Genomic DNA, 23,047 nt, shown 5'->3' on the forward strand with positions numbered 1-23,047 from the left:
CCATGCAAATGTTGACAGATGGTAATAAGTGTACACCGAATTGGTGATGTACAATATAAATGCCAATAAAAACATTTAAAAATAAATAGCCGTCTCTGTGCTGTGAGCAGCTCGAAAAAAAAGATTGTTGGTCGTGGAGAATCTTATTCGCTTCTACAAATGCCTGAAGTTGTTTAGTTGTGACCTTGTCCAAAACCTTCAGTAAAAAAAGACAGTTTGTGATAGATCATAGGTTGCTAGGGTCCCTTTGGTCTAATTCAGGTTTTTTTGGTAGAGGGGTGATTGTGACTGTTTTAATTTATGTTGGCACATAGCCATCCCTAAAGGAGGCATTCACCATTTTGGTGAGAAAGGGCGCAAAGATGGAGACATTCTCTAATATCAATTTAGATGGAATTATATTTTATGCACAGGCGGTGGGTTTCGTTGATTTAAGTGTTTTTGTCATGTCATCTATGGTGATTTGATGAAATTTAAATGACTGTTGATGCTGCACAAATGCTGTGTCAGGGTCATGTTCTGCCTGATTAGGCGTACATTTCTGAGCTTCTCTTAGGTTGTCTTTGGCCTTCCGGATTTTCTCTGTGAAGGCACTTTGGACTTTATCGCAATCCTCTTTAGTGGGTGAGAATGCAGAGACTAATACCTTTGGTTTTTTAATGGTTTTAAGAATTTCAAAAAGTTTCCTACTGGAGTTTTCGTCTGTTTTGATTTGTTCATTATAGAAATTCTTTTTTGCCTTTGCCGTTCTGATTTCTTCTTTGTATAGTTTTTCACTTTCTTTCCAGTTGGCTTTACTATCCATAGATGGGTGTTTTAGCCAGTGGTCCTTATTCTTTCTTTTTTGTTTTTTTAGTTCCTTGAGAGTACCGTTGAACTATTTCTGGTGGTTGTTATTCGGTCTCACAGTTTTGTCTTTTGTCCGCGTGTAACAGAGTAAGCTATATGCGGTGTTACACTACGTGCTAGCCATTGAGGTGTGGGCTGCATTTGCAATTACAAACTCAAGTGAAAGAGGAGCAGGGCTAGTGTAGAGAAATTTTGGAAACGCTCCGGTTGTGAACCGTTGCAACTTAAGACCACGGTGCCATGAGAGGATTTTTGAATTTTCCAGCATTGCCATATATGTGAAGATTGGTCTTTGTTGTGGGGAAACATCCCCTTCATAAGGTCCATTTATCGCCTACCCACGCTTGGGGTGTTCATGAAACCGTGTTATCCGAAGTAATAAGGATTGGAAAAATCGATATTTTATCACCAGTCATAGCAGTGGTTGAAAGATTGATCACCCTCAAGAGTTTGGGACATTGGAGCTAAGAAAAGGATCCCCCTGATGAATGTCAGACGCAAGTTGGTCTCTTTGACAGAAACATGTTAAGTCTAAATTGGAGAACACAACAGATTTTGTTAATAAATTGTTGAATAATTGTAATGTGTTGATGACTCAGGTTTACTAGGTGGTGTATATTTGAACATTTAGGGTAGTATTTGTCCTTAATCCTGATCCTATGACAAGGGTGCAAGAAAAAGAAACTTGTGTATAAAATGCAACCATATTTTATGAAAAATATTTTTATATGGACAACAAGAATTGTTGTGTATTAAATGTTTAATGATCAATTAAATAAAAATTGTATTTTTGATACTTAACACCACTGGGTGTATGTTTATAACAACTAGAGGTCACCAATAATGATTAGATAATGTATGTGTTTGATTCCTTTTTTGACTCAGATACATAGATGACATCTTTATAGTCTGGGAGGGCATCAGACAGGAAGCTGAGAGCTTTATTGGCTAGCTAAATTTACAAAATGTTTTCTTAAATTCACAAAGGAAATAAGTGACATTGAGATTAATTTCTTGGATATCACCATTTTCCATCAGGAAGGGAAACTGGATTAAGCCCTACAGCAAGGCGACAGATAGAAATGCGTTGTTGCATTTCTTCAGCAACCATGCCAAACATATCAAATCAAACATGCCTTTTGGTCAGTTTTTCAGACTGAAACAAAATAGTAGCAAGAAAGACCATTATGAGAGCACTGCCAAAGTACTAAATAACAAGCTTCTTGAGAGAGGCTACCTCAAAGAATTGGTAAAGGATTCTGCCAAACGGGCGTATAATAAGAACCGGGAGGCCCTCCTAGAAAATGTACTCCATACAGTGAGGAAAAAGACAGGGCCAGTTTTTGTGAACACATTCTCCAATTTGTCCTACAAAATCAAACAGTGATAGCCATGAACTGGAAGAAAGTGTACACCAACTTGAAACCTGCCCTGCTAATAGCTTACAAAAGGAGTCAAAATTTGAGGAATATTCTAGTCAGGAATGGCATAACAGAAACATCAAGGGGTGGTGAAACAAACTACACTATGGGGGATGCCTCCAGTGACTAGCCATTTTGCCTGTGGGCAATGTGTGATGTGCAGATTCACCACAAAAACAGCTGAAGTTGACATTGGATTACAAGCTTAATGCATTTGAAGGACTTTACCAATTGTAATAGTGAAAATGTTGTATACGTGCTCATTTGTCCTTGTGGAAGATTACGACCTGACTCATCGAGCACCATAGCTGTATTAAAGGGAAAATTATACATGCTCCTATGGTGAAACATTTTATGGAGAAAAGTCATGGCCATGAGGATTTCAAATGGGTGATGCTGAAGAAGATCTATGGCTGAAATAAGGAAGAAATCAATCGTATACTCCTATTTTTTTTAATGGTTTTCAGAACCCAGAGCCATGTAAACAGGCTCAATCAGGCGGTTGAGTGGCATAATGCTTGATTCCATTTAGAAATGTATCCACTTGTATGGACATTAAATACACAGTGAGGTGCTAAATGGGTCGTGTCCATACGGTTATTTTAGGAAGCTTTGCCAAAGGTGGAATATGCGTTTGGTGCCATTTTTGAACCCATTTATATATGGATTGTGGTGCTGGTTGAATATGTATTACATGAATTGTGCGTTACCATACAATGCCTATTTAGCCATATGATATGAACACTGATACTGCTTGAACATGCAACATTACGTGATCCCAAAATGCCGTTCTGTTCCTATACTAGGAAACTATGTACTGGTTTGAAGGTGTAATACATGTACTTTGTGTTGATACGTAGTATTAACATACATATAAGGATTTGATCACATTCATTGAGGGACAGTTTAGCATGTAGAGCAACAGAACGGAGTTGTGATGCTGTAGCACATATGAACGGGACATTACAAAATGGCTGCCATGAAATGTGCTGGTCGTTCTGGAGAATAGAATAGTGAGACAAGTAATCCCATTTTTATGTCTCCCCAGAATTTTCAGGTTCCGATTTATGAGTTCAGGTTTTCATGCCGGCCTTTTGTGAGCTTCTCTGGCTTTGGACGAGCATGTGGAGGGGAAGGAGTACGACCTGTGGTTCATTTCATACCACAAATGGAAAGGTAAATCTTACACCGCAATGTGGATCGCGGAACAAAGGTCCTGTTTGGGGAGCAAAGTATGGACTGACATAGTGTATAACTAAGCATGGCAACGTGTATTGCAACTATTGCGTGTTGGAACATTCGAGGGATATCACCATGGCTACATATACAACACAGTGCAGTGAATAAGGTGTTTGGGTTTTTCAGAAACAAGGTGCTAGAACGTGGTGTGTGTAACCTCCAGAGAACACAGTTTATTGTTTCACATGCGAGCACACAACAGGTGGTGGCATCACAGCAATGATTAAGAGCATTCTTTTTCTCTTTTGTTTCTCCCTTCATTATATAGCTCATTATATAGCGAGTGAGTCCATTTGGAGTGGCCCTGACAGGAAGTGGCTGCGTATGGAACCACCATGAAAAGTGTTTTGCAGTCCTAATTGTGTAGCATGCATAGTTGTTGTTCCACATGAAGGCATGTGACTGATGCGCTTCACGGTTTTAGTTTATTTATGGACTACATGGAAGGGCCAATTCTTTATGGATTCGTAATTGATATCCATATGTTTTGGCATTATCGAAGTTTGTTTCAATTAAAAAGAAAACACTTCTTCCAAAGCATTGATCAGTGTCCCTCTGTGTATTGTGTATTTTTGCAGTGGTACCTTTGAGCCATTTGAAGGCCATGATGAAGCTTGTTGCCTATTGAAGAGGTAGGTTGATTTGTTTCGCCTATACGTGGGAACTACCATGCACAACAAGCAGATGCCCGTTTATTTTTGGTTTTGTAGTTTCAGATGAAATAGATTGTTTGTGTGGTGGTAAAAGATGAATTAATATCCTCTATGAAACTGATGGTGACTCTTATCTATTTTCTTTCCTTAGATGTTTTAACTGCAGGGATTGTAATATCTGTAAATTTACACCCAAGATACAAGAATCAGAAACTTGAAAGAGGACAGCCCCTGATCAATGTCCAACCTATGTGGGTTTTAGGGACAGAAACATGTCGGGCCTATGAGTGCGGCCTACGAACTGGTTCCAGTGCAATTTATCTATGTGTCCTATTGTGTTTTTATATGTTGTTTTTACTAAGAGTTTACTGTGAGAAATGTATATATGTGTCTAATGTTTTCATTATTGCTTTTTTTGATAAATTTGAGGTCGTAGATGAAAGACTTTTATGGAACTGTTTTTACAATTTTAATACAATTTAATTTTTTTAATATTTCTAATAAAATTGTTGATGAAGTTTTTATGTATTTGTGCTACGAGGTCAATTTTTTTAGGGCTGAGCAGTAGGAAAGAAAATGAGAGTCACTGGAAAAATGTAATGCGCTATCCCTATCTCTTCCTTATACATATATAATGATTTTTAATAACAGCAGAATTTATGATTACTTATATCAGTTAAAATGTAAAACTATTCCTAAATATATTGCGTACAATCTTCTTAAAATTCAGATTAAATCTTCTGGCGGCATTCTAGATTACGTGATCTTGAATAGGGATTACCATAAAGGAACAAGCATGTCTTTATAAAATCCCTTATGAATGGCAGACATTTTTAGCCAGTCGGCACTTTGCAACGATGAAATAGTGTTTAAGAAATACATGTTATAGAAGGCAGCAACAGGGACCTTTTTTGTGCATGCTGTTGAGAAGGTAACCAATTAGGGCTTTCCTTGACAATGGTCCGTTTTTGGTCACTTATCTTATTTGATATTAATGAAAGCAGATGGTGGAATTGTCCTTCAACTGTTTCATAATGTAATGCTAGGTGGAACGTTTTCATTTTTCATGGGTATATGAATTAATACTTGGTATAGCACGATGTTTATTATCATTCAACTTTGATCATTCTTAATATCATACATTTCTACGATAATTGTATTTATATATGTTGTGTATTGAGTGTATACGGTTTGTATGTTTGTTTGCAGAGTGTATAGGACGTGATAAATAAAAAAAAATGTGCTATTGTAAGTCCTTTCTGTTCGAAATCGACATCCCTATTCTTCAAATAACTACAAAACTACTTGTGAGGAGAGCTTTGGTTTGGAGATTTCTAAACCTTAATCTGATCACTCAAACGTGTGGCACATCTAAAATCGGTTGCTAAACTAACATACAAATTGAAACTAGTGGCTTTGGAGGGTATTTTTACAATCTAAAGAATGTTTGGTTGAAAATGATAGCTGATTAATAGCAAGCACGAACATCGTTTACAATTTATTAAGTAAATCAACATTCTAATGGGAAGTAAGAGTCAGTAAGCAATATGCAGGCTTGCTTTCCCCAACAGACAGAGCAATGATTTCTAAAAGGCCTTCAGGGTCGGATACCTAAAACGCGCATTCAACATCAATATCCGTGGCCAAGGGAGAGGATGGTTTTGCAGTGATTGTCCGAGAAGTATAGAATTCACTCCCTATTATCTTTAGTACTAACCAGCACATTGGCCGTTTAAATTAAGTCTTAGCTGGGACCCTATTTGCACTCTCTATAAGAACGTTGCTTGGTTACTCCCTGTAATTATACTTGCAGTGCTGAGCGCCATAAATTCGTAAGTCACTATAACATTATATTCTTGCTTTAGTGCCCGATTATAAAATAAACGAAAACACTTTATCATGACCCAGAAATCTACCGAATGTAAACAGCCGGAATTAAATTTATATAAACGGTATGCACATAGGCCTCCCTAGAGGGGATAAAGGGAGGCAAATCCCCTCCATTTGCTGGTTTGCCCACCCTAGTTGGTGGCCTGCCCCCTCCACCCCCTCTGGCGAAGAACTCTTTCCAGGAATTTTGAAGGTGTTCCTTTGCCCAGCGTTCATTCGAGTTGCAGACTATTTGCTTAGCCTGTGAGGGCCATGAATATCACTGGGGTGGGGCAATCGCCATTAAAAGCAGGCTTCCTACATGCCGGGCACACCGTCTTTTTCTCCATATGTGCATTTTACACTTATCCAGAAAGAAAACAAAAAAAGTCATTTCGAAGCTGAAAAATGCTTCTTAAACTTGAATTCACTCGTTTTTTCATCTGAAACTGATGTACAAGTGATATCTCTGTTAAATGATCTCTTTTTAACTGGCTATTATTTAAAGCTGAGCTGAAAGCGATGTCTCTTCTGCTAAATACCACCTTTAACTACACATTTTTGGGAATCTGTGGTGCGAGTGATGTCTGCTTGACTTTTTTAAAAATCAGTCTCTTGCAGAATGCAGAGGGCGTTTTTGCAAATGTTGAAGGTGGGTTAACTTTCTAAGATGTATATTAACTTGATGAAAACTTGAATGGTCTTAAACCTACTGTGAGCATGCTTAATGGCACTTTTGTTTTAACCAGCCTGGTAAGACATATTGGCCTGTTGACCCTTCTTTGATGTGCTACCACGCGCGCAGCCGCGCGCCCTTGTTGTATTTGTGTCCCCTGGTTCACCGCCCCCAATACTCATTTCTAGTAAAACCATTGGGTGGGTACAAAGTAACTAATACAATGGCATCGGAGTTGATCTAGAAATTAGACTGTGTTTCATGCGAAGGCCACTAGATGGCACTCTTGCCACAGCACAATTAACCCACGAAGACAAGGGGCGGGATACGGTTCCAGTAAAGTGTAATTCTCAAGGACTTGGGCATTCGTTTCATGGAGGCTGCTCTGCAGTGTTACAAGTATAATCGACCGACTGTCTTAAAAGCTCTCCTTTGTAAACCATGTCTGCAAAACAAAAACATTCATTGATAAACTCTGTACCTAAAAGCATTATGTATGCCACCAGCACGTCTTAAAAGAACCGCTGATTTGTCAATTATTTCCGTACCTGTTAAAAACATAAACACGGTTACTCTAAGCAACCAGCAGATACCTAGCTATATTACAAGGTCGCCGAACGAGTCGTTTTCTTGTGTGATGAAAGTAACCGTAAATTGCTTATTTTTAGGTTCTGGGAGTTGGTGCTGGGCACAAATGGCCTGGTTGCATATGTCGAATATAATAGGCATTGCTGGAATAGAATACTGTGTCGGAACAGCAGCTCACACAAAGCGGGCAGCTGACAAAACACATCGCAGTCCCTGCCTGCACACCCATTAAACCATCGAAAGCCGCAAAAGCTCAATTTCTACTAATATTGACATTTTATTTTTAAAATCAATAAAGCACTTCACAACATCGAGAGGTAACGGATCACTTTACACATCAAGTAATTCAGGTACACAAATCAATACTGAATGGAAGAGAGGAAAAGACAGATTACTAATCACCGGCAAACTACAGAGAATAAGTGCGTTTTTAATGCTTTCCAGAATCCTAACGAGAAGGAAAGAAGAAGAATACCAAAAGGACGACCATACCATGGCTTAGCGCTACGGCAAACGGGAGGCCGACGTACATTAATACCGTTCTCACAAGATGCAAAGAGCAAGATGGAAGGTCAATAAGAACGGCATTACCACCTATCCAATGAGAGGAGATAAACTAGCAACAGATGGCTGGAAAAGACAGGAGGGGGGATGGGCTGAGAGTTAACAATTAGCATAGAACGTGGCGGTACTGTCATTGAAGGCGAGCTGTACCGTCTGGTAACGGCCCTCTGTTCATGGGCGCAATTTTAGGGGGGACAGCGGTGTTTGTCCCCCCCCCCAACTTTCATGGCACACCATTTTGTCCACATTCATTTGGCTGGGGAACCTTTTCTTCAGGTGTCATGTCCCCCTAATTTTTTTTTAGCAAAGTTACTCCACTGCCTCTGTCCCGAGGTAATAGAGCTGTGCAAATGCATTACCTTTGGCGACAAAGCTGCTACCCCAGTAGAGCCCACCTACAAGGCTGTTCACGCCATTTGCACCAGTCTCAATGCTCAGAGCGTAAAGATAAACCGGTGTGCGCACACATTCAGCACATAAGGAGGTGTGGTGGGGGCGGGCTGGCGCGAAAGCAATGTGCGGGTGGCAGGAGCAAGAGAATAGCCAGCCTCGCTGTGAAAGTGAAGCTGGGCAAGGATGGCGGCGGTGCAGAGGGTAAAAAGGCAGAGGAGCAATGGGTAGACATGTCAGAAAAAGACACCTATCTTTAGCTCAAATGGGACTAGGCCAAAAGTAGCCCCCTCAGCATGGGTATAAAAAATATGATTTGCATGCATGTAACAACTTGTTTAGCATTATATATTAAAAACTCAAATATCAGGTGCAATGCATGCAGTATGTTCTGCCAAGCAAACAGGACAACGAGGTGCGGTAATCATATAATATAAGAACCTACATGCCAACATGCACCATTCCATTCTGGAGATATTAGTCCAGCCTGGGTTTTAACTTTGCATTCTGGGACTTGTAGTCCTGGGTTTATAATGGGGAAAACCCTGGACTGACTTAAATTTCCAGAAAGCAAAGTTAAATCCAGGACTGGCTTAGTATCTTCCACATGTAATGGGGAAAGATGTCATGTTTGTAAGAGATCTCGGTATGGGAAGCTCTTATGCGATTTCCTCACATCTGTGACTTGTTTTGACGGCTCCGCAGAACACACTGCATTCAACCAGTGATGTTCTCTCACAGGGAAATCTGTATTTTACAGTGTCGGCATGCAGTGTGTTTTGATGAACCACCCGATTGCGAGGTGAAGAAATCACATAAAAGAGCTTTGTGTAGCTCAGACTAGGTACGGCGAGATGACACCCACCCCCCCTTCACACTGACCACACCCCACGGCACATCACGCTGATCACTTATTCAACCTCTCCCCCATGTCTGCAATTGTGTTGTGTTAATGTTTGGCATGTACACTTTAGCCTTCTTTGCTTTAATAATGTATGGCTATGTTGTGATATGTGCAGTTGTAGAAGTGGGGGAAAGAACTAGCGGTACTCTGGCTGCATCCAAAAATGAGCGAGTGGGTTGGTTGACAGGCAGGGGAGGAACCAAAACACTTCTGTGTGCTGTTGCTTCCTAAAGTGTTCATGCACTCAAACTTGGCACCAATTGAAACATTGGGGCTATGATGGTTCCAGTGTTGACCTACAACAATTAATATGGCACTGACTTTTTCGTTCTAATTTTTGATTTAAAAACAATTTTGTTTTTGGGGTTTTAAGCAATTTTTATGCTGTATGTATATTGTATTGTAATATGTGCAAGTTTTTATGTGTGTTTTATAATTCTGTCATGATATTGTTGCTTTGAGTAATTGATAATAAAAGATGATATGTGATATTGTTTAATGCTGGGCACACAACCCATGTTTTGTTCTGTGGGTTGTGGTGTCTGAGCACTTTGCGGTTTCTGAAGGTACAGATGTGAGTGGTGCTAATACAAGTGTACCCTTCCTTTTTTTGCGATTCAAGTATATTATATCCCCACTGAGTAGGAGGGGTGAATACCTTTTGTGTGGGGCTCATCCCCTGTAGAAATATTTAGCAATTGGAAAAAAACATAACAACCATGTCAATATCATTCTACATTCCACACTAATCAACACTATATCTCAACTTGCAACTTCTCCACCGAAACATAGGTTACAAAATGAAATGTACAAAACCAGAATGTAGTTAAATGTCACACCCACACTAATCCACCACAGGTAAACCAACATAACTCTGCACACTCCTTAAGCACTGCTCTGAAACAGTACAACCACATAATCACCTTAATAATCTAGAGGGCACATTAACTACTGCTAGAAATCCAATTACTAAAACGTACACCCTACAGAGAGCCCTACCGTATCATATCTGCACACATCAACATTGTATCAAAGCGACCTTACCCTGCCCCTCTGTGCTACATAATTAGTCTCTACCCTACCTCCTAAAGTCCCTGATGCTCCTAGAAGCTGTGAAAACGACAGAAGGCATGCTGTACAAGAACCTAGCAAAACAGAGCATAGTGAGATGAATCCTGCAGACTGCTAACTAATTCCCTGCCTAAAGACTCCTCCTAGATGGCCCGGGAAAGACAGACGCTTTCTGATTCTGACTTTGGGAGTGGTGTTCTGCGGGAGGATCACATGGGAAGAGAAAAGGCCCAGAGAGAGGAATCCATGGGATAAGGCGCAGTATGTGTCCTCCCCTAGGGAGGATGGCTCCACAATGCCACACTATGTAATGGCTTGTTATAATAATCATTCCGCTATTCCACAAAAGATACATATGAATAAGGGTGAAATTAATAGTTTTTTAATTTTACATTTTTTATTTTATTGTACATTTAATGACTTTATACAATTGTTACACATTATCCAATCACAATCATCACAACAATTTCAATTAATACATAAAATCCACATCAAAAAGAACAAGTTACTTCACATTCTTCTCATTTCTTTTCTTTCCTCTAAAATGTCAAATAAATTGCAATAAAATTTCACACCATAATACACAAGATTACAATCATCCCCACTCATATATATACCATACCATACATCCATGATATTAATTCCATGTATATAATGTTTCTGACACAGCTACAGGCTCACATTCTGAGAGCGAATGTTTAGTAGTTTCTATTACATTAGATACGCATAGCCTGCAGAGCTGTTCGTATCGAGGAATTCCAACTTGGGCCCCAATTATTTCATTAGTGGGCATGGCATTACATTTGAGATTCATGTAATGCTGCGCAATGGGCTCTCTGGACCCTCTACCCCCGCCATCCTGTGAGGCCAAAAACCTTGGGGTCATCTTCAATACTGCTCTCTCCTTCACCCCTCACATCATGGACCTTACCATGAAGGCCCACTTACAGCTCTGCCTCCTAAGAGGCAGCCTCCCTTTCCTCGCCTTCCCCCAGAAGCTCAATGTCTGCAAAGCTCTGGTTCTCTCTAGGCTGAACTACTGGAACAGCCTTTGTCAATCTCCCTCTTTCCTCTGTACGCCCCCTCCACCTATATTCAGAATAGCGCTGCAAGACTTCTCCTTGGCCTCAAGTCCAGGTGCCATATCTCTCCAGCCATAAAATCTCTCAACTGGCTCCCGGTGGTTGCATGGATCAAATTCAAAACCCTCTGCATCATCCAGAAGGCTTTCTGCGTCCTGGGACCATGCTATCTCCAACTTTCCCTACCTATATACTCCCCAGCTAGAGCTCTCCGCTCCTCTAACTCCTCGATTGTCAAGCGCTTCTCCAAGCAGAAAGTGGAGGGCAGGTCTCTGGAACAGCCTCCCTGCCCCACTCAGACTTAAGCGGGATCTACTCAAGTTCCGTAAACTGCTAAAAACTAAACTCTGCTTTTCTCTACCTCTTTCCCATCCTTGCTAAACACCACACTGCCACGGACACTGGTGGCCTGCTCCTCATGAACCTCACAGGATCAGTCTGTGCTACCCAGTCGATACAAGCACCTACCACCGCCCCACCCCGCACTGCACCACCCCTGTGGGGACCTTGTTTGGCTGCTCTACATCCCACCCTGGGGAGTCACCCGCACTAGCACTTAGTCGGAGGCCTCCTCCTTGGCACTTCTCCCTCTGGAACCCCCCCACCCATCCCTATCTCCTGCACTTCTTTTCACTGCACTTGCATGTTCGAATACGACAAAGCCTAGTACGACCACAATCGCCAGTTTCTCTAATAGCTGTTTCCTGTTTATTTATTTCAATGCTTTTTTTTTAGTTTAAACCTTTGACCTTTGCATTCAACATAGTTGACATCCCAATCCCAGCAACAGTCATCCATAGTGTAGAACTCTTATATTTCCATTTGATACAGGTATTACGCAATGGTCTATTTCCATTCTTGAAAGACACATACCATATGTAAAAGTGATTCAGCGTTCAAGTCCAATATTCTCTTGGCAAATAATGACAGTTTGATAGACATCTGCATATTACTACTCAACAAATTACACTCAAGATACAGAAATTCAATCGTAGGCATTTGGCAAGCGCAACATTCTTTTTATCAAGCTTCCTTTCAAAATCGAGAGCGGTTTAGCAAATTTGGCCCCCCATAACTTCTACCCCATACAGCAATAGGAGTCAAATATTAGCCTGGTAAATTCCAAGTATTGTTACGATAGTAGAGTCACCACTGTTACCAATGTACTTACTCAGCACCCGTCTGTATTTTCACCCAATATCTCATGTGTTCCCAATGGGCCTTCCATGTCAAATGTGCATCCACAATGATGCCCAAATATTTTTATCTATTAACTTCCTCCACTTTATTACCATTAAGCATCCACCAGTAGTTATATTTTGTTGTTTTGCCTGTGCACGCATAGCAAATGTGATCAGTTTTATCTTGCCCACATTAACCTGCAGGCCGTTAGTCGAGCCATAGCTACCCAGGGCATATAGTATATTTTGTAGGCCTTTCTGTGTATAGTCCGCGAGCACTATGTCGTTGGCGTACCATAACCAGGATGCACCGATAGTTCTGTACCTTACGGGGTAAGCGCCTGTTACATCCAATTCTTTTTCAAAATCAACAAGATAATAAATAATGTGTGTGGGCCAAGATGCACCCGTTCTTAACCCCTCGACAACTTGGTATCCAATTCGTGTTGCGACCAGTGTGTTGTGATTAGTCTTCCATGGACCCTTCCCTGAATGCAGGGAATGTTGTGAGTGATTGATGTAGAATGCAGGCTGAGAGAATGTTGTGTTATGAGTGGGTTCTATGGATGTTAGTTGAGAGGATGTGACTACTGAGAGAGGATGTTTATGATTTCCCTGTCTTTATACTTACCTGACTTAATGTACTTGATCTAATGTTCTTGGAACTAAGTAAAGAAGTTACCAGTTCTTACCAAGATGTCAGTATTTATTGGCCAAGGACCCACCACTACATTGGCGACGAGGATGATGGCTGTCCTGGGGGGAAAGCACCATGAAGGGGACATCCACCACCCTGCAACCAAACAGAAGATCCTCTCTCGGGTAGGAACGCTGCGAGGGTACCAGGAGGCCAGAGAGGCCCAGCGTTGGAAGTAAAGGGGCAGCGCCAGGCCCAAAGGCCAGCAATGAGAGTCACTGCCAGTCTGCCAGTGAGCAGTCTACCAGTTTGCCAAAGGACAGTGATTCCAAAGGTGGCAGTGCGGAACATTTGGTGGGGATAGAGGCCCATAACAGAGTTAATTGGAGGGGCCTGGGGCTCATTTGACTGTGGGGGCCCAAGGGGCAGAGTCGTGCTGCAGGAGGCAGTTGAGAGACTGAATGCAGTGTCAGTCAGAGCTACAGAGAGTAGAGTAATCAAGTAAAAGTCTCTTTTGGCTACGGAGAAAATGACAATTTGTCTATGCGGCCAAAGGGTTAAAGAAGCCTTACCTGCTTTATGGTACAGCTGGCGAAGGAGGAGCTGCAGTGACTTCTGAAGGGTATGCGGTGGCTCTTGAAAAGCGGAAAGCGGGCCATGCTAAAGGAGGAAGTTCTGTTGTTGTGAAGCAGCCATGTTGTTGTGAGTGTGGGTGCTGCGTGGGTTGGAAACTCCCTAGAGACAAGCAGAGAACAGCCAGCTGGTGGAGGCATTGCGCAAGGGAGTTTGAGGCAGATTGCTTCCTGTTGTGTCAGAGCAAACACCCAGTTCAAATTTTCTATTGTAAGACGAGCTGAAGAAGAGGCATACCGCACATTGGCTTTTCTGTGTGTGTTGAGGTCTTGTGGGCTGAGTAGAGTCGCAAATGCTTTGGCAGGTGGAGACACAGAAGAACGTTGGTGTGCGTGGAGAGCTCTGTTCACTTCAAGGACTGGAGGGAAATGATGACGCAATAGAACATTACACGTTCAACACTAGCGGATGTTGGAGAGTTGCGTGCCAAAACATTGGGTACTTTACTCAAAATGGGTTCAAGTGAGGTGAAGGCGCACAGCGCTGTTGCGGTCCCGAGGAATCAGAACGAAAAGAGGGAGGTCGGGTGCACTCATTGACGACCGGGCCAAAACAAGTGGAAACCGGCCCATGAAAAGAGGGGGTTTGGATTACAAATATGCTACAATTGAGTCCTTAAAAAAAGAGGGCTAAATGTGAAGAGGAAGGAGTTAATGCCTACAGAAACAATGAGGGAGTTCTACAACTGTTCCAAAGGTACTGTGAAGGGCTGTGCAAAGACTGTTGTGGGTTATCCCCAGAGGAAAAGGTGAAGAAGGAGGTGCCTTTGAATTCAAGTTTCTGCTATATTTGTGATGCTGTTTTAGAATTGCCCGTATGTAGTTACCTTCATGTTTTGCAAGAATTGGATCCGGATTTGTTGAGATTTTTTAAAGAAAAATTAGGTTGAGCAAAGAGAGTCATAAAAGTGGATCTGTTACTTCTGTTAGTTATATCCTAAGTAGATGCGTTGTTCATAGATTATAGGATAAGTTTAGTTGTGATGTGAGGCTTGTGAAATATGTCAACAGTTGGTTGTAATTAGAGCATGTGCTGGGTTTGGTGTGCACTGAGTGGAAATTAATTGATGTCGTGGCCTTTGTGTAGGAGAGTTAGAGCTGCAAGTGTACTGAGATATACACCATATTTAGTTTGTTGTTAACCGTTTTTGCCACAGCTGGACTTTGTAGGACATCGAACTCTTATTAAAATGTCATGTTAACTTTTGTTTTCACAGGTTGAACTTTATTAACAAAACGAGAAGAGTTTGAAGTTTTAAAATGCACAGTTAATGCATTAGTTTGATGAAATGTAAGAAATGTTTAGTAAACAAACGTGTTGCTTATATCTAAATGTATGATGCAGATGTGTGTGGTGTTGCGGGGCTCCCTGAATGTGAGCTGTTGTAGTGTGGAATGTAGTCGTTGGACACAGGCGTCTTGTGGGGTTGTGACACTGGGGCACTTTGGGTGTCCTTCTGTTGTGGTGTTGGCTACCCAGGTATTTGTAATACCCTGCCGTGTTTAAATGGGACACAGGTGGGGTGCGCAGGCAATGAGCTGTTAGTTTATGTTTGTCGGTTGTCAGGGAGCCTAATGTAAGCTGATTGCGTGGTGCACTGCGTGTTGAGCAGATGGGGCGTGCGGCTGGTAGCCTGATGTTGAAGAGTTATGAAATGGTATCCTTTCTTACGTTTTTGGTGTCACTCCTTTACTCAGTAGAAAAAGGGAGAGGCATTATATGGTGCAGAAAGTTGTCCCACTTGGTGAGGACGGTCGCGGGGTCTGTGTGGGTGCGCTGTTGGGAGTTCTAGTGTAAGGAGTTGAGACATACGTGTGTTGGAACTGTGTTTGCAGTGTGTATGTCTCTTGCTTTGTGGGCTTTGTCTTGTTGTTGTAGAGGAGAGAGATACATTGTGATTAGTCTTCCCTGGACCGTGCCCTGAATTCATCGAATGTTGTGAGTGAGTGATGTAGAATGCAGGCTGAGAGAATGTTGTGTTATGAGTGGGTTCTATGGATGTCAGTTGAGAGGATGTGACTACTGAGAGAGGATGCTGGTGGATGTTTACGATTTCCCTATCTTTATACTTACCTGACTTAAAGGCATGGTCCAGTAAAAAATGTTATTGTCCCTGCGGGTCGGCCATGTTTTTTTTAGCCTAAGTGGCTCGATTTTAGAAAACTTACCTATGGACCTTACCCGAGTTTTCGTCCATTAAACGCACGCGAAAACAGGCACCAGGGAGCCGCCATTTTGTGATAATCCTATCACTTGCCACATCGCCCTGGCTGACCTGCTTCTGCGGCACTAAATCAATTCCCCCGCCCCTGAACCTGTCATCAGCAGACTCGTACCGCCCATTTCCCAACGCCAAAGCACGTCTTGTGTCAACAATCGCTGCGCCTCTGCTAATGACGTGTCGCCATGGAAATGGCAGGACGCCTCTTTCCTCAATAAGTATAAACAGACCGTTTCCCAACACACAGCAGCAGATTTTTGATTCCATTCCTCTCTCTGTGTTACTTTGAGTATTCTGTGACTCTGGTCAGCTACCTTTGCCGCTTGTAGCCCGTGTGAACACCTGTACCATCTCTGTAAATTATTTTACTTTGTTTACCACACAATGGCTACAATAATGCCCTACATGTACGAGCCCGAGTATACCGAGTATACCGAGGTGGAACTACTGGAAAGGGAAGCACGCGAAAACGATGGGGATTCGGACGGCAGTTGGGAGGACGTTTCAACAGATGAAGAGCCTGGGCCTAGTCGCATGGACGGCGTCTCCACCTGGTGCACATGCAATCGGTGCAAGCTAATGCCAACCGAGGACGAGAACTGCTGCTGCCGAGAAAACTCGGGATGCCTGGCCTACATTTCGGAAGGCGAGCCACGACCGCAATGCATCACCGAGCTGCCAGACTTCAGGGCAGCCTGCCTCACACAGGCCGTGTTGAGAATAATGATGGTGCTTATGCACGAATTTCGCGCAACTGTTCGTCCACGTAATCTGAGTAACGAGTAAGTATACTCTGCTTGTCATGCCACTCCTATTTCATGTTCTTCTACTACATCCAAAATTATATATTCATATCATAGTAACGCATGAAAGTCGTTCAATAGTGTGCATTGTCTAGATAGCATTTGTCCGTGCAGAATGCCATTAGTTACAAGAATTGTCATGGACAACAAACGTTTATTAAACTTATCTTGGTCATTTAAAAACAGTTTGTTTCCTTCCTTTTCACAGGTGGTACAGGCTGGTGGCCTATCGTTCCTTTACATGGTGGCTCCACGGGAGGCTTGGACACCGCGTTCGAAGAGTGATACCCGCCTGTGCCGTTCGTAAGAGAAACGTTCCCGAGTGACAGCGGTCAGTACCGGGGATTTTCTCTCGCTGTGCTGCAACCTGACCTGTATAATCTTTAAAGTCTTGTATTTTTGTGTCATGAAAATAAGATACAAAATAAAACACCATATATTTTAACAACGGTTGTTTCGATTTTTTAAATGAATCAAGTGTGTCTCCATTCAAGGATGGACGTCGGACATCTGTGCTCCGAATGGGTGAAGGTCTGGTCGCTGTGAGGCAGGGTGGTCACTATCTATCTAAGCTAACATAACATATTCTCGATAATGCATGCACTAAATAACACTTGTTCAAAGTCTTTCAGTAGTTTATGTCTCTATAAAAGTCACACATATATCTATACTAACAATTACCATTGGATTATACAGGCCTTAGGTTAAGGGTCTTGACCACTATAATACACCGGTTGAAGTGTGGGTCTGTGCTCACAAGAATCTCTGGTATGTGGCATTTGTTATTGATAAGCAACGATATACTATCAAAGGCAGTTCGCACCCGTGGATAAGCGCTGGCATGTGGGGCTGTCTGGGGCACGAAAGGCCAAGGTGCCAAACTACATGTACACTTCAAAAGGTATCCCACGGCCAGGGGCCATCGGTCACATGGCCTCCTCAGACCCCGTGTCTCCAGCCAGGCCTCCCCTTGAAGCAGGCCGCCCCCTGCAATCCACATAAGTGTGTCTCCATTCAGCAGTCTTCCTGTGCCTTATCTGCACGCCCCAGGCCCATCCATCCCACCCCCTCTATCAAAGGCGGTTCGCACCCGGGGATGAGCGCTGGTTTGGGGGGCTGTCACGGGCGCAAACGGCCAAGGTGCCAAACCGCATGTACACTTCAAAAGGTATCCCACGCCCAGGGGCCATCGGTCACATGGCCTCCTCAGACCCCGTGTCTCCAGCCAGGCCACCCCTTGAAGCAGGCCGCCCCCTAAGACCACGACATACATACGTCATTCATTCACAAACACACCCCTGTTTCTAATACTTTATAAACCACTTGATATGTCTCATGAGAACATCTTTGTGCTTTGCAAGTCAACTCCTGAACGTGCTACCTGGCAACCACGGAGATCTACGCTAATCTGCTCGTCGTCGTGCTATCCGTGAACTTCTGTGACCGCTTAGAGCAAACCCATCAGTGTGCTACCTGCGGCCACCCACCTATTCTCCTGCAACATACTGCTCTGCTTGCTGAATCCAACTGTTTGCTGGTCAAGGTAAGGCCATGTATCCTAGTCATATTTCGCAGATTTTAAAATTTCTATCTATTTGCGAGTAGAGTACACAATAGTGCTATGTTCATTGGTCTCATTGCTATTGACTTGAGTTTCCATTGCTATGCTATCAATAGATCTATTTATTTTCATCTTTGTCTATTGTCATCGAATTGCATCCTTCGGGGGTCCAGTCTATAACGTAAGCATGTTTCCTTCTCGTGCAAGACAGAACATCCAAGGGACGAGTCACATGTTCAGATTTCAGTCACATCAATTATACATTTCTGCAACTTATGCAAATACTAAGCCGCACATAATGAACTGGTATAGTTCCTGCGACCAAAACAAACCTTGCACTGATCATTGTATGATTAATTTACTTTTGTATCAAATCTTTATTCATGAAGATTGTATAATAATGTCGATATTTACTTTTCAGATTTATCAACAATGCCTGCCTGTTCGATTAGCGGTTGCCCTTCGAAGACCCATGCGAAATCTGAAGGCACTACAATGCATGTATTCCCGAAAACTGTTGATTGAATAAGAGAATGGGTCAGACATTGCGGATATCCACTGGATGAGCTGGAAAGTAGAGTCCAACAAGTCTTACAGGACAAGAGGGGTGATCGATAGCGCATCTGCAGCCGGCACTTTTCCTTGGACATGTACACCACATCTTGGGTAACAAAGAAGAATAAACGGCGAATGACACGGAAATTGCTCGCAAACGCTATTCCCACTCTATTCGTCCACATTCCGCCACTGGTGAGTCAAGTGTCCGGATTTAGCTTTAGGCCTTGCAGTAGTGTGTAGATAGCCGAATGGATTAATTGATATTGTAGGTGTTCTATCCCTTGTAATAATTTCGATATTGATATGAGTGTATAGCTTTTTGAATAATGACATTTATCAATATATTCTTTTTCGATTTCATAACCCACAAACGAAATGTATATATATGGGAACAGGGAACTGTGCTGTATTGAGCATTTTTCAAGTATTCTGTCGCCTTACATGGCTATTTTTAATATTGGCATTTCATTATCAATCATTAATTTACCTTTACAACTTCTTGACTATCCCTTGAATCTGAAGCAAGAACATTCTACATCCTTGACGTGGTCGCAGTTATCAATCACTTCTAGCGCGTATCAGGTAATCTTACTAGGCTAATCCGCTACAGACTTGTTTTATGCATGTCAAGTAATAGTTTTATTCTATCGTGTAATTATTTTACCGAATGTTTGGTAAGTGCTTTCCAATTGATATACACCTTAGTTATCGTCCACTGGTGTTTGTTTTCAGTTATAATTAGTGTTATCCATACTAATGCAAGTACTGTCTTTCAGGGAGATGCTGAAGCGTCCGCCACATCTACAACATTTCTAGATGTTCTTCACCAGCAGGAGGTATGGATACTGACAGCTCCATCGAGCGTCATCATCAGAGCTGGAATTCTTGTCGTTTGATTGTTCTACACAATGTTTCATTCGTGGTTAGCCGTTGATATGTACCTGTGCTGTCGACCCCAGGTGTGTGTTATGTTTTCACTATTGTAATCCTCACTAATGCAAGTACTATGTTTCAGGCAGTTGATGGAGCGTCAACCCCTGCACTTGATGCGGAGCCTGACATTCAAGTAATTCCAGGGGAAATGGAAGCGGGACCATGCGTATACGAATCGGCGCAACAGCTTTCGGAAGTGCGCACTACATTTGCAACATCCATAGATATTCTTCAGCAGCACGAGGTATGGAAACTGACAGCTCCATCATGCGTGATCATATAAGGTGATTCCATTTGATATACTTTCTTCCCTATTAACGCAAGTGCTATGTTTCAGGGAGACGACGGAGCTTGCACTGCAATCACAACATCCCATTTTGATGATGCAGATGTAAAGGAATCGGAGAAATAAGTCGATGAAATCTGCATATTTATATTTTCCTTGATTGTTTTAGACAATGCATCATTTGTGGTTATCTCTTTATATGTACCTTTGCGTTCGACCCCAAGTGTGTGTTATGTTTCCAATATTGAAAACCATACTAATGCAAATACTGTGTTTCAGGGAGACGACGGAGCTTCCACTACAATCACAACATCCCATTTTGATGATGCAGATGTAAAGGAATCGGAGAAATAAGTCGATGAAATCTGCATATTTATATTTTCCTTGATTGTTTTAGACAATGCATCATTTGTGGTTATCTCTTTATATGTACCTGTGCCGTCAACCCCAAGTGTGTGTTATGTTTCCAATATTGAAAACCATACTAATGCAAGTACTGTGTTTCAGGGAGATGCTGATGCCTCCTCTCCAATACAACCATTCATGGCAGTCCATGCAGAGCCAGAGGTATGGATACTGACAGTTCCATCGAAATAGATCATCACAGGTCGAATACTTGTCGTTTGATTGTTGCACACAATGTTTAAATCGTGTTTGGCTATTGAGATGTACCTGTGTGTTCGTCCTCACGTGTGTTTTATGCTAACAATATTTTGATACATAGTAATGAAAGTACTATGTTTCAGGGAGACAATGGAGCCTCATTCCGTGCTGTCTATGCGGATACAGAAAATATAGTCGTTGAGCGCAAGAGGAAGGGAGGACATGCGGAAACGAATCGGAGCTACAGCGTGCAGATGTTGAAGGTCGAATCAAAAAAGTTGCAAAGAAAAAAAAACAAAAAAAGGTTAGTTACAAACAGTTCATAACTTTAAAAAAATGTTTGTGCTGGGGACTATTGTATGTTTTTTTCCAGTCAATTGGACTACACTTTATCTTGTGTTTAAACTGAACATCCCTTTTCAAATCTCGCCTCTAGTTACCCGTGGGTGTCAGAACTATACATACACAGACAGTGAAGCGAATGAGAGATGTTGCTTGCCAGACCATGTACACTATGGAGGAACTATTAATTGAGGCGAGGCGTATTCAGGCTCGAGATGCTCATGTCCAATGGTCAGAACATGAATTAACTGTGTTTGGAGAATACAGCAAAGTTGCATTGGACAATTGCTACAGTGCGACCGCACCACCACAAGAAGATGATATTGAATGTATTGAAGATAGCTCTGAAGTTGTTGCAGATCAATTCACACAATCTACACCCACCAAAAAATTGCCACCCAAAAACATGTCGACATTGTTGTGTTCTCTCATCAATGTTGAAGTAGCAGATGTCGAAATGACAGAGAATGAACCAGCCGCAGCATCCATAGACGCATCAGAACTTGATAGCAGCGATATTACTTTCCAATGTGTTGAAATCTCTGCAACGTCACAGGCCGAAACAACGTTGACGCAGGATGACAGTCTAATGAAACAGAGCAAATACATTGTATTCGACAGTTGTTTGATGGAAATTATAAGTATGCTGAAATGTGGGCATTCAGTTAGAGGGAAAGTATGTGGGAAGCCATTGATTAATGTAACTCGTCAAATAAAAGGCAGTAACGTCAAAATAAATGCCGCCTGTCGATTAAATCATAGCTTCTCATGGTCTGCACACACGATGCTGGGGAAAATGCCAGCAGGCAATCTACTGTGTGCAGCTGCATCACTTTTTAGTGGCTCCAGTTTTAGAAAGTTAGAGGCTTTCTTTCAGTGTGTGGGACTCCATTTAATTTCTAAATCGCTGTACTACATATACCAACGTGATTATCTGTTTCCGGCCATTAGTGATGCTTGGAAAATTGAACAATTGTCTCTAGCAAGTACATTTGAAGGGAAACGTTTCAGGCTAGCCGGTGATGGACAGTGCGACAGCCCTGGATTTTCTGCCAAGTACTGCACCTACCACTTTCAGGACATGGATAGTAAGAGGATTGTGAGTTTGGTGGTCGTGCAGGTAACACAATGTACATCCTCAGTGGCCATGGAGAAACTAGGATTTATAAAATCAGTGAAATATCTACAATCAAGGGGAATGCACATCGACCTCATAGCCACGGACAGACACGTTTCAATTGCCAAGACAATGAGAGAGCAGTTCCCGCTTATTAATCATCAATTTGACGTATGGCATCTTGCTAAATCAATCATTAAGAAAATCTCGGCTGCAGGAAAAAAAAAGGTTTTGAAAGTATTTTGCAGTGGTCCCAGTCTATCGCCAACCATCTTTGGTGGAGCTCAAAAACTTGTGAAGGGTCAGTGGAAATACTACTTGAAAAATGGCGGTCACGGATGCACTACTGTACCAACGTTCACTGCTGGTCAGAAAACCTACATTTCCACCAATATGAACATGACCCTTTGTCCCCAGAGGAGGCAAGGAAGAAGAAGTGGTTGATTCCATCTTCACCGACACACAAAGCCATCGAGAAGATTGTTTTCGACAAAACTCTATCAAGAGATTTGAGAGGACTGACAGAATTCTGTCACACGGGAGATTTGGAGGTGTTCCACAATATGTGCCTAAAGTACAGGCCAAAGCGCTTGCATTTTAGCTTTCGGGGCATGAAACATTGCACTCTACTAGCGGTCTTGGCCCATAATAGCAATGTCGGACGTGAACAATCTAGGACTAGGGTTAAAGTAAGGATGGCTCGCTACACTAAGGTGTTTTCAAAACGAAGTAAGCAATGGGTGATCAAACCAGTCTATGATGAAAGCAGTTCGACTTTGTGAAAGGCCTTATTGTTGCTGTGTTAGAGAAGCACAGATATGGAATTTTGGACATTTCTGTGCAGAGCAGTGATCCATTGCCACCGA

The 23,047-nt window shown here is 42.2% G+C and overlaps 1 protein-coding gene across 3 annotated transcripts in view; it reads right to left on the reverse strand.

Moving 5' to 3' along the window:
- The window catches only part of TDRD3 (tudor domain containing 3), a 1,496,528-nt gene that overhangs the window by 1,317,438 nt on the left and 156,043 nt on the right, over positions 1-23,047 (reverse strand). The window contains exon 1 of one of the 3 annotated variants that reach the window (XM_069639414.1): positions 7,788-7,809. The exons of the other annotated variants lie outside the window; for them this stretch is intronic. The gene's annotated coding sequence lies outside the window, so the exon portion shown is untranslated. Of the gene's footprint in view, positions 1-7,787; positions 7,810-23,047 lie in introns of those variants that run through there. 3 annotated transcript variants of the gene reach the window in all.

Source organism: Ambystoma mexicanum, chromosome 7q, assembly GCF_040938575.1.
Source record: "Ambystoma mexicanum isolate Mex_15411 chromosome 7q, UKY_AmexF1_1, whole genome shotgun sequence".
NCBI lineage: Eukaryota > Metazoa > Chordata > Amphibia > Caudata > Ambystomatidae > Ambystoma > Ambystoma mexicanum.